The 5,158-nt window shown below is 42.8% G+C and overlaps 1 long non-coding RNA gene across 5 annotated transcripts in view; it reads right to left on the bottom strand.

Moving 5' to 3' along the window:
* Positions 1-274: 274 nt before the first annotated feature.
* LOC147015273 (uncharacterized) overlaps positions 275-5,158 on the bottom strand; it is a 270,271-nt gene continuing 265,387 nt past the window's right edge. For all 5 annotated transcript variants that reach the window (XR_015050264.1, XR_015050261.1, XR_015050266.1 and 2 more), the window contains one exon: positions 275-1,515. This is a non-coding gene — a long non-coding RNA (uncharacterized LOC147015273). The remainder of the gene's footprint in view (positions 1,516-5,158) is intronic.

Raw genomic sequence — 5,158 nt, 5'->3', positions numbered from 1 at the left:
TGTGCATCATGTAGAACCACCTACAGGTAGGGGAGGGTATTACAAATCTCCACCATTTACATTCAAGTTTTGCCAACACAGAGCTGTCAGTTACCTATACACCGCCCAAATAAAGGTATGCACCAGAAGAAGGAACCTTGATCCATTGGACCAAATTTTCATTGGTGTTCACAGTCTTCGGCATTTTTGCTAGTTTGAACAAAAAGCAATGGGTTTCTCAGCCTGGAAGCCTAATAATAATTAGCGGCCTTTCGGTGTCTTAAAGGGTCTTCAAAGATGGAAGGGGTCTCAGCAGTCGAAAGGGTCAAGGTACATTACAATAGTATATGATTAATTCATAGGCGTACGTAATTGAGACACAAAATGCATGACGCGTGCACACACGCACGCACACACTCCTCATCCATATATAGTATATTGTGGAATCCAACAGTAGATATAATCTGCAGTCAAACTTTTCTTCCTCATTTTAGTTTAGACTCGTCAATAAAGGTTCTTGGTTATCGCCAAAGATGGGGTTAATCTATATGCAGAAAAGGGTACAGATAGAGAAACTAAAATTCGATTTAATTTTCATTTATTCCTAACACCTGGCACCCCCGGTCAAGTGCGCCCGGTGCAGCTCGCTCTGCCTTGCCATTACTTTATGCTAATGGACTCCTCGGGTAGCCGGTTGTGGATCCTGCACGACTGAGCACACTTCGTTCTTATAGAATTGGTGTAAGCAGCATCGTTGAGTTGTCTCTGCATGGTGTTGATATAACTCAGAGGTCGGGTTCCTGCGGATGAGCTTGGGCCTCCAATTTATTCATCCTCCTTCATTCAAAAGTTTCTGGCGTCCACCACATCATGCATAAATATATGCCTTCTCGAGTTAACGCATGCTTGCAAATGAACTGGACTAGATTGAAGCAGCACGTTGAAAGCCTTAACCTTTCCACCCTCTTTTATCCATTCACCAGATACAGGTCAATTTTGTCTTGATTTGGTACCCCCAGCCATGGTACTACATTTGAAAGTGGAATAAGAAAAAGAAGAATGATAATGTTTTGCATCCTGTTTTTGTTTGTTACATCCTGATCTGTTCATGTACTAGCTCTACCACGAGCCTCGACTATGTATACAAATAAAAAGGCTCAGGGAAGAGCGAGAACACAGAATGGATCAGGATGCAACATAACAAAAGAACAGCAGAAAGAGAAGGGGGAAATGCCAACAGCAGGGCCAAGGGACAAAATAAGTGGAGACGGACAAACAAGGTATGCTTGGGTAAGGTTGAGGGGTAGTGGAGAATGCAAGGGGTGGATAAGATGGATACAGAAGCAAAAGCAAGATGGTGGTGAACTTCTCTCTCGAAGACCTCGAGGTAAGAGTGAGATTGAAGAGAATGTGGAAGTTGGTTCCAAAGGTGGGGAAAAAAGAGGAACGGATGAGTGAAGGTGAGCAGTGATCCTGGATTTTTTGGAGTTTCACCAGAAAGGGGTTGCCGGTGGACTGCGTCCCCCTTCAAGATACCTGGGGGGGGGGGGGGATAATGGAGATCCTGACAGGACTACAGCTTTTTGTGAGGCAAGATGACTGAACAAACCTAGATTAGATACTAGCAGGTGGTAGATGTGTTACATACACTCGCAGAATATGATCAAAAACAATTCAACAAAGCGTCAAAAGAGGTTTGAGCATCAAATCCTGAAATAAAAAACAAGCAAGTGAAAATCATTGAAAGTCTTTCACAACTTTCTGCTCAGGTCATGGAAAATTGTCAAAATATATACAAATAATATGACGGATTCGGTCCCAATGTCTGCCATATTTCTTATCTCCTCTCTCATCGCTTCCCGCATCGTTACCAGATTTTGTCGGCATAACTATCAATGCTTTACAATTCTGCTTTTCGGTGGACGGTGCTTTAAGCCCAACTGTCATAAGATTGTTACCTCCGCCAACAAAAGTGGAAGGAGGTTATGTTTTCACCCCTGTTTGTTTGTCCGTTTGTTTTGTGTACAGGAAATCTCAAAAAGTTCTGGACGGATTTGGATGAAATTTGGTGGGCAGGTTGGGTGTGCGACAAGGACGAACTGATTAGATTTTGGTGAAGATCCGGATCTGACTACTAGAATTTTTTTTTTAATGATTCTTCACCATTGAGAGATTGGGTGTTCTTCACCAAAAATGTATTGGGCCCAATGTGTTCCAGTGGATCAGGCATTGCATGACAGAGGTATGCTCTCTACCGAGAGGGCTTCCAGTTGTTGTTTTTATTATTAGACCCTCCTGTCCTAGCAAATGCCATTCCATCCCATCGCCCATCCTTGAAGGGAATATCTGCTCGTTTATAGTAGAGTAATGGAAAATTGATGCTATAATATATCATTTGACGAGCAAAGCACTTCTTACCATCATGAACGTTTCATTTGCTCCACTTCATTTCTTATTTCACTAGTATTTTAATGAACAAGCTCGATTTGTAAATAGTAATTTAATTGAAGTGTAATCTTCAATAGGCTTTCTGTAATGTCCCCTATTTTTCTGCTGTTCATTTTCAACTAGATTTCGAACGTATACACAGAACAAATTACACGGCATCACCAGCTCACGAACGACTCCCGTGAAGGACAAGGAAATCAAGGGCAATGGGGGGACACAGAAAACGATATTTAAACAAAGGTTATGGAGGTATAAAGTGAATCGTTTGTAACAGCACTTTGCACGAAGCTGTGGAAACTATTACGAAACGTTGAGACGAAACCGCCCCTTGTTGAACAATGTCATAGATCATTGTGATTGTATTAAAGGGATATCAAATTGTCCACCATGAGCAGTTGCTAAACCTTTGGTGGTTGTGCATGATAAACCATTTGTTATACATTGTGCATTGTAATGTAATAATTATCCTGGGTCAGAGTGGCGACCCGTCCAGGATTGTGCCCAATAGCCAAGGAGACTGCTTAGGCAGCACCAACGCTCTGCGCAGAGAATGGTCCCAATGGATGGATAGAATGTGATGCTAAATTCTATAATTCGAAAGATCATAATCTATAATTATGTAATATGAAAGCTTGCTGTTGGTTTAATGGTTAGGGTGGCTGGCTGAAGATCTTAGGGTCTTGAGTTCAAGCCCCTGTCATGCTGCTGAATTTAGATCAGATGGGTTGACTCAGCCTGCCATCCTTCTGAAGTTGGTGAAATGAGTACCAATGTGCTGGTAACAGGGGGTGTTGCATCAGTGGCACAGCTGTGCCTCCAGAAAATAATGCAGCCAAGCAGCCATAGGCTGCATATAGATATATAAAGAAAGCTGTAATCTGAAAATAATCTCTCCTTTTCAGCACGCACTATATAGCAGAAAAGGTAACATTTGTGGATGATGATTACAGAAAAAATGTGACAATCAATATTTCATTGTCACCATTTTCCATCACAATTACAAAGTGTATTTGTCAGTAACGGAAAACAACAGATCATTTCGGATACAAAAAAAAAACACACTATCTTTATAACTAACAGAAACCTCACTAATTCCCATAAACTGTGTATTTAATATACAACAACAATTATTATTATTATTATTGTATACCTATGGCCCAACGTTCCAATTAATATGCTCGAATAAGGAATTCTCAGCACATATCCAGGGACCCGTGAAATTTTTTCACCGCACTGTACTTGTATTCTGTTAGCCCTCCACACGACCTCCTCATTCCTCGTCGTTGGGCTGTTGGTTGCACCTTGTGTGTGAAGCGAATGGATAAATAAATTGTCCTCGGGGCTTGGTGTTCACCCAACTAGAACGGCCATATAGCCACCACGTGTGCTGGCAATCCCTCTCGCTCACGACGTAATGACACCGTGTGACCATTTGAGACCCTTTTGGAGTCCACTATATATTTATTGTCTTGTTTATTTTAGAGGGGTGGGATGGAAAACGAAGTCTCAGCTGATGGAAGATCGAGAGGAAGAGAGGGATTACTGGCATGTGGCTATTTTTCGTCTCCACCCATTGTGAGATACACTGTCTGACAAGCAGATTTACTAACGGCCTTAACCTCGATCTTTTCTACCCCCGTTAATCCACCCCAAACCCACCTTCTTCAAATTCCCTGTAATGTCCATCTTGTCTACCGCGTGTTCCCCACCCCATCCCTCTCCCTTCCACAGATCTCCTAATGTCTCTGTTCCCCATTGTTTTATCTGTCCCTCTCCCGCCCCTCTTGTCTCATTCCCACCTTGCTGTGCATTGTGTGTTAGCTCTCATAAGAGCCTCGACAATGTAACAAAAAATAAAAAAAACATCGAAAGAAACATGACCTTTGACCAGAACATCTTTTAGAAGATATACTTTCCTTCTCCAGAGTTGCACTAACTTTGTGATTTTTGTATATTATTATGGTGGTGGTGGTGGTCGTATAGCAGCTTAGCTGCTGGGGTAGCTATCATTTCTTGAAGCGCGACTGTGTCGCTGATGCAGTGCCCCTCTACCAGTACACACACTGGAACTGGTACTCATTTTGCCGACCTCGGAAGGATGACAGGCTGAGTCAACCCCCTGGTGTATTAATTCAGCAGCCAACGGGGCTTGAACTCAGGACCCTAGGATCCCAAGCCACCACTCTAACCACTGAGCCAACACCAGGCTCTTCTAGGATCCCAAGCCACCACCCTAACCACTGAGCCAACACCAGGCTCTTCTAGGATCCCAAGCCACCACCCTAACCACTGAGCCAACACCAGGCTCTTCTAGGATCCCAAGCCACCACCCTAACCACTGAGCCAACACCAGGCTCTTCTAGGATCCCAAGCCACCACCCTAACCACTGAGCCAACACCAGGCTCTTCTAGGATCCCAAGCCACCACCCGAACCACTGAGCCAACACCAGGCTCTTTGAATATTATTGCAAATATTATGCTCATTTTCTTCCATTAATTATTTAAGCCTTAAACACGAATGACAACTCAAAGTTAATGTCATCGGTGTGAGCAGCGTTCAAAAGATTCGACCAAGGGGACACAAAAGTCCAAATCACGGCAATAGGTGTATTTTTTTTGTTCTTAAATCATTTTCAAAATTATCTGATTTAATAAGCAATTCAGGTTTCTTCAGCTCAGTTATCTCGTTAAGTACGTGTTTTATAGATAGCTTCCTCCCCCTGGTCGATT

The sequence above is a fragment of the Eptatretus burgeri genome, chromosome 12 (assembly GCF_056783735.1).
Source record: "Eptatretus burgeri isolate ZD-2024b chromosome 12, Ebu_testis_v1, whole genome shotgun sequence".
Classification (NCBI taxonomy): domain Eukaryota; kingdom Metazoa; phylum Chordata; class Myxini; order Myxiniformes; family Myxinidae; genus Eptatretus; species Eptatretus burgeri.
Note: the sequence above shows the minus strand (reverse complement) of the source record. Positions and strands in the feature narration are given on the sequence as shown.